This window comes from Mobula hypostoma, chromosome 9 (assembly GCF_963921235.1).
Source record: "Mobula hypostoma chromosome 9, sMobHyp1.1, whole genome shotgun sequence".
Taxonomy (NCBI): Eukaryota; Metazoa; Chordata; class Chondrichthyes; order Myliobatiformes; family Myliobatidae; genus Mobula; species Mobula hypostoma.
Window position 1 is genome coordinate 106,457,629 of NC_086105.1, and position 11,170 is coordinate 106,468,798.

An 11,170-nucleotide genomic window follows, 5' to 3' on the forward strand; every position below is an offset into this window, starting at 1 on the left:
AAATTTTTATGATTTGATTGCTGCATTTTTCTTTCCATATTTTTCATAACTTTCCTTATAACATAGAAAGAGGCCACTCAGCTCATTGAGTCAATGCCAGTTCAAAGAGTAATCCTATTTCAAACCTCTCCCCACCGCCACTACTAATTTCCCTGTAACTTATTCTTCTAGGCAGGCAATAACATGTGGAGTTCTCTCATCATTGGAGCATATGGTGGGGCTTGGCTCATGCTATATTTCATCAGAATGCGTTTCGTTCATTGGACCACGATGTACGAGTCTGCAAAGAAAGGGGAGAGAAGAGTACGCGACATAATCCTCATCCTGATGCGAGTGGCTGCATCAAGTTGTTGTTGTATTCATTTTATGCCTTTGACTGTGAGGCTAAACACAGCTCCAATGCCATATTTAAGTCACTGACAACACCACTGTCATTGGTTGAGTCAAAGGTGGTGGCGAATCAGCATGTAGGAGGGAATTTGAAAACCTGGCTGAGTGGTGCCACAGCAGCAACCTCTCACTCAATACCAGCAAGGTCAAGGAGATGATTGTTGACTTCAGGAGGAAGAAGCCAGAGGTCCATGAACCAGTCCTCTTTGGGGGCTCAGGGGTGTAGAAGGTCAGTGGCTTCAAATCCCTCAGTGTTATCATTTCAGAGGACCCGTCCTTAAGCAGTTGTATGGAAAAGCCTGCAAAGAGTAATGAATACGGCCCAGTCCATCACTGGTGAAGCCCTACCATTGAGCACACCTACACAGAGTGATCTCGCAGGAAAACAGCATCCATCATCGAGGCCACCCACCATCCAGGCCGTGCTCTCATCACGCTGCTGCCATCAGGATGAAGGTACAGGTGCCTCGGATGAGCACCGCCAGATCCAGGAACAGATATTACCCCTCAACCATCAGGCCCTTGGACCAGGGGGGATAGCTTCACTCAACTTCACTTGCCCCATCACTGAACTGTTCCCACAACTTATGGACTCACTTTCAAGGACTCTTCATCTCAAGTTTTTGATATTTATTGTTTAGTTATTATTATTTCTCTTTTTCTCTATCATTTTGTATTTGCACATTGATTCTTTGTCCATACTGTTAGGTATAGTGTTTCATTGCTTTTATTGTGTTTCTTGTAATTACTGCAAAAAAAAAGAATCTCAAGTTGTATATGGTGACATATATGTACGTTGATAATAAATCTACTTTGAACTTTGAACCCTGAGTACACAAATACTAGTGCATTCTACCTGTCCCTGCTGTTGCAAAAGATGGTGGAGAAACAGGTTGCGGGGGAAGGGGATAGAGGAGTACCCTCGGGATCTAACAATAAAGGCAGACCATTTTTAGAAGTGAGGCAGATCCTGTATGGCTGTGCAAATATGCTTCATAATGAGTTGTCCATCACTGGTTGTAGTGAGCCATTCCAGGTGGTCTTGTAAAGTAGAACATGAGAGTTTATTTTATGAAATCTAGGCTCTCTTAGCTGATTGTTTGAACTAAAGTAAATTGATTTACTGTTGAAAGGCTGGAGAGGGTTGCTCTGTCTGTGTTGGAGACAAGGCTGCTCTGTCTGTGTTGGAGACAAGGCTTTAGAAGGCAGCTTATTAAAACCTTACATCAGGAGTGTATTATGGACTGTGAAGTCATGGCACGCAGCACCACATTGCTGGAAGTTAAAGTTGATGATGTTGTTTTGAACATCCCCCAGAATCTTTCCTCATTCTCCTCTTTATGGTTCTGCATTTCTTAAGAACCTTAATATCTGTCACTGTAACTCTCCAAATTATCTGCGCTTTTCTAATCACCCCAAATTAATTTACTATACAATTAACAACAATGGTCCGCTACTATGAGTACTACAGGTACTAAATTTCATGTGGTATTGTTCCAGTGAAGAATTTCTGCCTTTAATTGTAGTGTGTACTGTAAATGCAATTGACTATTATTGAGTCACTCATTGTCTGGCCACTTCTAAACCGTGAATATTACTGACCGTCTGGCTGTTACCCAGGTGTTGCTGAATGTGAATGCAAACTGCTTTATTATCTGAGGAGCTGTGAACGGAACTGAAGACTAGTAGTATTAAGTGTCTTTATTTCCTACTTGAAGATAAATTGAAGGCTATTGATGAACCAGATTAGTGTCAGTCCTCAGGATTCACCCCCTTTGGGAAAAGCAGTTCCTCCTCATTTCCGTCCTAACTCTACTCTCCTGAATCTTGAGGTTATGTCTCCTAGTTCTAGTCCCACCTACCACTGGAAACAACTTTCCTGCCTCTATTTTATTTATCCCTTCCATAATTTTATATGCTTCTTTCAGATCTCCTTTCATTTTTCTGAATTCCAGTGAGTACAGTCCCAGGCAACTCAATCTGTCCTCATAGTCTAACCCCCTCATCTCTGGAATCAACGTGGTGAACTTCCTGTGTAGTGCCTCCAAAGCCAGTATATCCTTTCTCAAGTAAGGAGACCAGAACTGCATGCAGTACTCCAGGTGCAGCCTCACCAGTATCCTATACAGTTGCAGCATAACCTCCCTGCTCTTAAATTCAATCTAGCAATGAAGGCCAGCATTCTATTTGCCTTCTTGATAGCCTGCTGCACCTGCAAACCAATGTTTTGCATTTCATGCATAGATATAGTGAAGTCCAAGGTTCCAAGGTTGTCAAGCTGAGGAGTGGTAGTGAGGACAAGCTCCCACTACCTAAAAGTGCTCCTCACGGCATGCGCCTCAAATAGCCTCTGACAACCAAGTCCAACTCCTGGCCTTCTCGTGTGGCTTAGCCTCCAAGCCCGACGGAACTGTTTCTACTGACAGGAGAAGGGGCGAAGGCGGGTCCTGGTGCCTTAAAACCAGTGCTTTGGGTAGGTGGAGCTCGTCAGCCTGGGAAGGCACTCCATCTAAGAGAGGGAAACTCTGATATTAAACCTCCACTGCCTTGTGGCCATACCCACTCATGGGAAAGGCTTTGAGAGTAAACCCTGAGGACAAATCCGGAGCTGGAGTCCCTAAGGCAGTCCGACGTTGCCTTCAATCTCGTTCCGGCAACTCCTGCGTCGACACTGGTGCCAAGCTGTATTGGCCCTTGCCCTTCCCTTGGACAACATCAGTGTCATGGAGAGGGGAGACTTGCAGCATGGGCAACTGCTGGTCTTCCATACAACCTTGCCCAGGCCTGCGCCCTGGAGAAGACACTCCAGCGTCGCCTCACCGCGACGGCACAACACGGAAAGCAGCAGTCTACCGGTTGTTGCTGTGGCCGAGACTGTCACTCCCGTGTGGGCCTCTACAGCCACAACAGATGCTGCTCTACCAACACAGACTGAAGCAAGACTTTCCAGGCGCAGATCCATGGTCTCGCAAGACTAACAGATGCCACCACCACCACAGTGAAGTCCAAAACCTGTCATTTTAAGTGTAAGATAAATACAACACAGATTTCAGGAAAGCTATTGTTACCGTGGAGTGAGAAGAACGTGGAAGTTGCTACAGCATGGGACAATTAAAAATGAATTTATTTTCTGTAATACATAGAATTAACGTGACAGGAACAAGACTGACAGGCCTGTGATATGCCCCACGTAACTATCTTTCCATTCCATGTCATTTAACCCAGTAAGAATACCCTTTTATTTATTATTCATTCCTCTCATATTTACATATCTAGCTCTCCAATAAATTATTTAGGCCATCAATCTGAATTATTTCCCTCTACACAGATGCAAACCAACCCGTTGAATATTTCCAGCATTTTCTGTTTTCATTCAAGAATTTCAAAGATTCTTAAGCTAAAGTAGAAGTAGTATACATACACAAAGATGTGTTTGAGTATTCTTTATAATGAGATGTCTTACACTGAAAAGAGCTTGATGGTGGAAACATTGTAGAGATACAGCATGGAAACACCCCTTTGCTGCATCAAGTCAATTCCAACTATCAAAACCCATTTGCCCTAATCCTACGCTAATCCCAGTTTTTTTAAAGCTCACTCCACTTTTTTTATCAGCTCCTCCCTCATTCTAATATTCTCAGACACACTTGGAGCAATTTGCAATGGCCAGTAACCCACCCACCCTTGGTATATGAGAGGAAACTGTAGTACCAGGAAGAAACCCATGTTGTCACAATGAGAACATGCAAACTGTAATTAATTCAGTGAGAAGGTATTTGAGGGAGTGTAGTTATTTATAACTTGAAAGAATGTAGAGGAATGCTTGGTTAAAATGTGGCCAACAGTGAAAGTGGCAGTTATAAATTGAGTTTTCCATTGAGATCCCTGTGTCCCAAACTCTGCCTTTTGCAATGCACTTTCTCTGTAACTATAACACTGTAATCTGTTGTTGCTTTCTTGTGTACTCTCAAGTGACTGATCTGTCCAGGTGGTTTATAAACTAAAGAGTTTCACTGTCTTGTACATGTGAAAATAATAAACATTAGAATTATTAATGTCCCGGCTCCTTTTTAAGTGATGAAATATTAAATATAACTGAAAAAACATCAGCTTCTGCAGTTGAACAGAAAATACAATCATTATGAAGTTCTTAGTTTTGCCCAACAAAAAGTTTGAAGAAAAGATTAAAAGCTGCTGCTGGTTGGAAGGGAATAGAGCTTCAGGTGCAATGGGTATAAACAAGTGAAAACTTCACAGACGTACCAAGTGCTGCAGAATATGGACAACAAAATACTGAGCTCTTTTCCAATGATGTGACCTTCATCTCTCTCAGCAATTGAAAACTTTGATAAATTCAATGAGCTGTTAATAACTCTGTTCTAACTTTGGAGAAGGGAGGAACAGAAAAGATACAGAAGAGAGAGTTTGGGGCATAGGGGCCCCAATGGAAAATCCAAATAAGGGGCAAGAGCCATGACAAGTGATATCATGGATTGTGATGTCAGGAGTTCACCTTTATCATTCAAGTGTGTTATAACAGCAGGATAGAAGCTGACAAGCCTCGTGTAACATGTTCTCAAGCTTTCGTATCAACAGTGTGATGGAAGGGGGAGAAGAGACAATGACTGGAGTCTTTGATTATTTTGTAGACAGAGTAAGGGAAAGGAAGGGTGTTCTTGTGACAAAGTGGATTGTGTTGCCAATTCTGCAATTCCTTGTAACCTTTGGCAGCACAGTTGTCATTACAAGCTCCGATACATCTGGATAGGATGCTTTCTATGGTACATCTGTAAAATTTGGAGTGGAGAGGGATGTGCCAAATTTCCTTAGCGTTTTGAGGCAACAGATACGCCGGTATGTCTTCTTGGTCATAGCATCTCTGTAGACAAGCTATGTTATATTAACCTGCAAATTATTGTGTATTTTAAAGTCCAAGTTATTCTATAATTTATAAGGTGTATGTATTTAGGATATTGGAAAATGTTAGTCCCCAAAAATGTGAGGAATGTTTGTCCCTCTACAAGGTTTTGTTCTCCTCCAGGGTATATAAGTGCCCCAACTTTCCCATGCTACAGAATTAGCCCCACACCTGCCCCCTGCTGCCTGTTAATCCAGTTTATTGTTAGTATGAATACTTCAAAACATAAAAGACGAATTGTTGTTAAATTTAGCAAGATACAGAGGGAATTGTAACCTGCTTTTCTGAACAACCCCATTCTCTGCTTGGGTTGAACCAAGCATCGTCACCAATGAATCTTGCTTTTTGGTCTGAACTGAACTGCAATAATTCAGGTTGACTAAGTCTATACTGCAGAATAAACCTCGATCAGCACGGTAGTGTAGTGGTTAGGGCAATACCACGACAGCTCAGGATGTTCCGCAGTTTGCAGTTCAATTCTGGCACTCTCCTGTAAGGAGTCTGTGGAATGCACGCGGTTTCCCCGGGTGCTCTGGTTTCCCCCCACAGTCTAAAGACCTTCTGGGTTCATTGTAAGTTGTCCCGTGATTGGTTTAGGGTTAATCGGGTTGGTTGGGAGTTGCAGGGGAGGCGTGGCTCAAAGGACCAGAAGGGCCTTCTCCATGCTGTGTTGCTAAGTAAATAAATAGATAGATAAATAAATAAATAGGCAGATAGATAAATAGATAAATAAATAAAGTAAATAAGTAAGTAAAATGAGGTGCTGTACAGTTGAATCATCTCAGCCCAGAAAAGAACAATATTACCCCACTTCCTGGCATCTTAGCATGTGTTGGAAATACAATTCTAAATTTGCTATTGTATTATGTTTGTGCTAACATCTTCTCTGGCAGAAAACTTCCTTAACTAATGTCATCGAGTGACACAACACCCAAACTTTCTGTCCACATTGATTGTCAACATCACCTTTCTGATGGCTAGTTCGTAGAACAATGTGTTTTTACCATATAAGAACAGAAGAACCTGGGGACACTCAGCAACTCAGGTAGTATCTGTAGAAGCAGAAATAGAGTTAGTGTTCCAAGTCATTGAACAGGAAAAGCAAGAAAGCTTATTGTTTGCCCTAAATCATGCTTTTTAGAAAGCTCAGGTTTTAAACAAATTGATCATTGAAGACTTTTAAAAATGTTAAAATATTGTTTGGACTTTTTGCCATCTCAAGGGACACAGTCAGGCATGAAGCATCTGCGTCAGAGAAACTAAGTGTCTATGGACAAGAAAAGTCAGCAGCAAGTCTACACAGTGAGCTAGGTATAGTAATAATTCAGTTTATATGCTTGAAAGATTCAGCTAAGTGGCACCAGATGGGCCATGCCATTTTCTTGCAGCTAGCACCGGGCAAGAGCTGGAGAAGCCTGAAGTCACACATCGCTGGTTGAAGAACATCTTCCCTTTAACCATTTAGCTAATGGTAAAACTCTTATAATTTGGCAACACTATGACCATTTGATAACTTTGCACTAAAGTTTCCTATTTTTTAGTCTAATTCTGTTTTATCTTGTAAAAATTGTGTATACTTTATTTTTTCTTGTGAATGCTGCTTATATAATGCTACGTTACTGTAATGCTGCTGCAAGTAAGTTTTTCATTGCATGCATGTACAAATGATAAACTTGATTTTGACTCTTTACTTTTGATTTTGAGCATAGCTTTCTACTGCATATTATCTCTTCCGGTGACCCAACTACCAGAATTTACAAGTAATTAAGCACTGCATTCTTTTCATGTACATATATCTTTTCTAAAGTAGAACTGTCTGCTGTACTCCAGATGTGAGCTGCCCAGATTTAATTTAGTTCCCATCTGCTTCCTTGTGTTCCAGCCCTCTGGATACAAAGCCCAGCATTACATTAAATGTTTTGATCATTGTTTTGCAAGCTCTATATAGCATTCTAACAATCTGTATATATATAATATAGACAGACCTCTAATTCTCTTTGGATCACCACCATTAATATTTGAGAAAATATTGTGTTCTGACAGATAATGCAAAGTTAACCATTTCAAGTTTAAAAAGAACAGTTAGATTTATTTAATTAATGTATAATAAGTTCTTCTAATTTAATGCTCCCAGGTATATTGCACACAATGCATCTTTTTTTTTATGTATCATTGACAAACCTAGACTTTCTGTAACGTTACTGGTAAATAGTTTCAGTTTACTATGGACAGACTTTTGCTTCACTGCGTGAGCAGCAGCTTCATCAAAATGGCAAACGTGGAGTAGCTATTTTGCACTTCTCCCTTTTGACACTTCTTCAGCAGTCCCTCGGGATAGAGGATGGCTGACTTCCACTCCATTTTGTGAGGATTAGGATGGCCAATGGGGACACTATGGGGCCTATTAGCCGCACTTTGACATCATAATGAACCCAATTATATTATGGTGACAATCCGATAAATGGAAATGGAACACTGGAAAGAAAGCTAAATCTCACACGTTTATTACAGCTAAATCTATTATGACCTACTTCTAGCTAGTTTTAGGATGTGCTATTGCAGTAACCTACCCGGAACAAACTCTAGAAATTCTCTGGCATTCAGATATGAGCCAGTGTACTTACCCAAACTAAATGAAAGTTATAATACTCCATTAAAACTACCCTGCTTGGTTACACACAAAAAGATGGAGGAATCCAACTGGTCAGGCAGCATCCATGGAGGGAAATGGACAGTCGACATTTTGGGTTGACACCCTTCATCAGGAATAGTCATAGTCATAGTCATACTTTATTGATCCTGGGGAAATTGGTTTTTGTTACATTTGCACCATAACTGTCTTGTCTCCCTTTCTCTTCACCATTTACACCTCGGACTTCAACTACTGCACAGAGTCTTGTCATCTTCAGAAGTCGCCCTCCTTTTAGCGTTCAGGATGTTCTGAATGAAAAATAGAAGGGAGATAGCCAATGTAAAAAAAAAAGTGGAGGGAAGGGATGGAACAAGATTTAGCAGGTGATGTGGATCTGGGTGAGAGACCGGGGTGTCCGGGGGGGGGGGGGTGGTTTTGCTGTGGTTGAGAGGCAGATGGATGAGGTTTACTTGAATAATCACTCCATTTTTGTAGTCCTTCACTTCATTACAGCTGCTAATGAGTCACACTCATAACTTCTTGAGTCTTAAATCCTTTTTTGATCCATTAATTGATAATATTACCAACTCCTGCTTACCTCTTGATATGTTCTGTTTCATCATTGAATTCATCTCCCCCTTGTAGTGTCTTTTGATTCTTTTGTGCTGCTGCTCATTAAGACAAATAACAAGAACAAAGCTATCAATCACACAAAATAAAATCCTTTCCTTAACATTGGCAGCACCCAACAAAATAATAATGGCTAGAACAACCAAAGACATTCCTCACAGTACATGCCAGTTCTTGAAGTTGGACTTTTATGTACATTAAATTCCACCAGTTATTAACTATTTACATATATGACATTATGCTGCCAAAAACTGGTAGTAAATCTGTATATTAGTTACACAGTTCCAAAACTTAAGCACACGTAAATGTATGCATCTCTTTAGTTCTTTCTATGAGAAAATCTACTTACTAAACTAATATAACACCCCAACAATATCTGTCCGTTTCTGATCATTTCCATAAATTACTTATCCAAAATATTATGCATAACTAATCTCACATTCCATACTGCTATTATTACTTTCATAAAGTCCTGAATTCCAAGTGTAGGGAGCAGGGAAAGAAGCTAAAGAGCAGGACCTCGGTGGTGGTAATCTCAGGGTTGCTCCCTGCGACATGAGGGTAGGAATAGGATGATATGGCAGATGAATCTATGGCTGAAGAATTGAAACAGGGGGCAGTGTTTCAGATTTGAGAATTATTGCAATCTCTTCTGGGAAAGGTACCTGTACAAAAGGGACATGTTACACTTGAACACGTGAGGGGCCAATGTCCTTGCAGGCATGTTTGCTAGCACTGCTGGGGCGAGTTTTATACGAGGTTGACAGGGGTATGGGAACCAGAGGGAATATGTCAGATAATGGAGTTGGTGTAAAGGTGGATGCAATATTTAGAGAAGCTGTGAAGATTCAAGATTGTTTAACATCATTTCCTGTACACAAGTATGAAGAAGAAGAAAGCCTTAACTCCGAGTGGAGTCATCGGGACGCCGTCATGACGGTGTTTTTTTAGCAGGCTTTCTTATTTTTACAAGGCCGAGTTTCTAGCTCGATGCTCAACCCAGCACAGATGGAAAGCGTGCCTGGGGAGCTGGCTGGATTCGAACTCGGGTGCCATTGTTCCGAAGTCCGGCGCTGATGCCACTACACCACCAGCCAGCGTACACAAGTATAAAGGAGAACAAAATAATTGCTAAACCAGATCTGATGCAGCACAAAAAAAAACACAATAAGATAAAGAGCACAATAATAATAATAATACTATAAATATAAATATATAAGATGACTTGTATACTTAGATTAATTGTATGTCCATAAGGTGATGCTATGCCCAGAAGTGTCTGTTCATAATGTGACTGATGGGAAATGATAAAATAGTAGTGGTTGAACGTGTGAAGGGATTGGTTAATGGGTGGAGGTGTTGATCAGCCATACTGGTAGGGGAAAGTAACTGCTTTGAGTCTGATAACCCTGGCATGGATGCTCCATAGCTTCCTTCCTGATGGGAGTGAGACAGATAGTCCATGGGTAGGTGGGACTGGTAGATCCTTAACATGTAGATTAAGGATCTCACATGTAGGACATGCCCTCTTCTCATTACTATCATCAATGATGAGGTACAAGAATTTGAATACACACACTCAATGTTTTAAGAGCAGCTTCTTTACATCTGTCATCAGATTTCTGAACAGTCCAGCCATGAATACTACCTCACTATTTTGCTCCCTTTTGTGCACTGTTTAGTTATTTTGCACAGTGCTGTCTTTGTCAACGTGGAGCGGACGTGGAGGGAGCAAAGGATGTTGGGAGTAGTGAGGCTGGAGCGATGCGGGAGGAGTGTGGGAGAAGAAGTGCCAGGGGTGGCAGGGTTGGTGGCGTGGGTGCAGGCACTAGGCAAGTTCATTTGAATCCAAACAAATGGTTGTTTGATCATTACAGAGTGTCTCTCTGGTGTTTTCTGCTCCTTCCCCTCTCCCTGCCCCCTTTTCCAACTATGATTCCCCTCTCTCTGCCCCCTTCCCTCCAGTGTTGAGGACAATTGTTGCCGTTTATCCTCAGTGGTAGTAGTTTGTTGGTCAGGAAGTGTATCAGATTCAGATTTACATTTAGATTTAGTTATCCCATGTATGTGCAAACATACAGTAAAATATGCCTTGTGTTAACAACCAATACACTCAAGGATGTGCTGGGGGCAGCCCACAAGTGTTGTCTCGCATTCCTGTGCCAACATAGCATGCTCATCATACAGGGCAGCACAACACAGAACACAACAAAACAGAAAACACCAAGCAACAAAGCAACCACAGCGAAACAAGTCCTGTTCCTCCTCTGGCCATTGGGCCTCAACTTCTGGACTTCAATCGAACTCCAAGTTTCAAGCTGGATCTACAATCGACCTTCGGGCTTCAATCTTTGATATCAAACCAGGACTTGCAGAAGATGATGAATGAGAACATTGGATGAGGGCCCACACTCTAAGCTTCGAACGCTGGACTCCACGGGACCCCAATAACTAGGTCTCAAATTTCATTCTTGTTGATGACAGGACCCTGAATGTCCTCGCTGGTCTGACCATGCCTTCGTCACTGGCTTTTGAATGCGGAGTGGAGGCTTAGATTCCAGCTTGTCCTCTAATTCTCTCACATCTCTGTCCCTAAACCC